Here is a 957-nt window from a genome sequence, read left to right as displayed (position 1 = left end):
TGACGCCGTGCCCCAGCCACTGGCGGGAATATCTGAATGCTCGTGGCGCACGGGCCAAGTCCCGGAGGACTGGAAAAGGGCCAATGTGGTCCCCATTTTCAAGAACGGGAGGAAGGAGGACCTGGGCAACTATAGGCCAGTCAGTCTCACCTCCATCCTAGGCAAAGTCTTTGAAAAAATTATCAAGGCTCACATATGCAAGAGCCCGGCAGGACAAATTATGCTGAGGGGAAACCAGCACGGGTTCGTAGCAGGCAGATCATGCCTGACTAATCTAGTCTCTTTTTATGACCAGGTTACGAAACGCCTGGACACAGGAGGAGGGGTGGATGTCGTATACTCAGACTTCAGGAAGGCCTTCGATACGGTATCCCACCCCATACTGGTGAACAAGTTAAGAGGCGGTGACTTGGATGACTACACAGTCCGGTGGGTGGCGAATTGGCTGGAGGGTCGCACCCAGAGAGTCGTGGTGGATGGGTCGGCTTTGACCTGGAAGGGTGTGGGCAGTGGGGTCTCGCAGGGCTCGGTCCTTGGACCGATACTCTTTAATGTCTTCATCAGCGACTTGGACGAGGGAGTGAAATGTACTCTGTCCAAGTTTGCAGATGACACAAAGCTATGGGGAGAAGTGGACACGCCGGAGGGCAGGGAACAGCTGCAAGCAGACCTGGACAGGTTGGACAAGTGGGCAGAAAACAACAGAATGCAGTTCAACAAGGAGAAGTGCAAAGTGCTGCACCTAGGGAGGAAAAATGTCCAGCACACCTACAGCCTAGGAAATGACCTGCTGGGTGGCACGGAAGTGGAAAGGGATCTGGGAGTCCTAGTGGACTCCAAGATGAACACGAATCGGCAGTGTGACGAAGCCATCAAAAAAGCCAATGGCACTTTATCGTGCATCAGCAGATGCATGACAAATAGGTCCAAGGAGGCGATACTTCCCCTCTATCGGGC

General features: G+C 53.6%; 1 protein-coding gene and 1 long non-coding RNA gene across 9 annotated transcripts in view; one reads left to right on the top strand and one right to left on the bottom strand.

Annotated features, from left to right (window-relative positions):
• Positions 1-957, bottom strand: part of CUNH3orf67 (chromosome unknown C3orf67 homolog) — a 120,297-nt gene that overhangs the window by 47,521 nt on the left and 71,819 nt on the right. The gene's annotated exons all lie outside the window — the stretch shown is intronic.
• LOC112549583 overlaps positions 1-957 on the top strand; it is a 231,558-nt gene that overhangs the window by 171,949 nt on the left and 58,652 nt on the right. The window lies entirely within an intron of this gene.

Source organism: Alligator sinensis, unplaced genomic scaffold, assembly GCF_000455745.1.
Source record: "Alligator sinensis unplaced genomic scaffold, ASM45574v1 scaffold469_1, whole genome shotgun sequence".
NCBI lineage: Eukaryota > Metazoa > Chordata > Crocodylia > Alligatoridae > Alligator > Alligator sinensis.
This window is presented reverse-complemented; position numbering and strand designations above follow the sequence as displayed.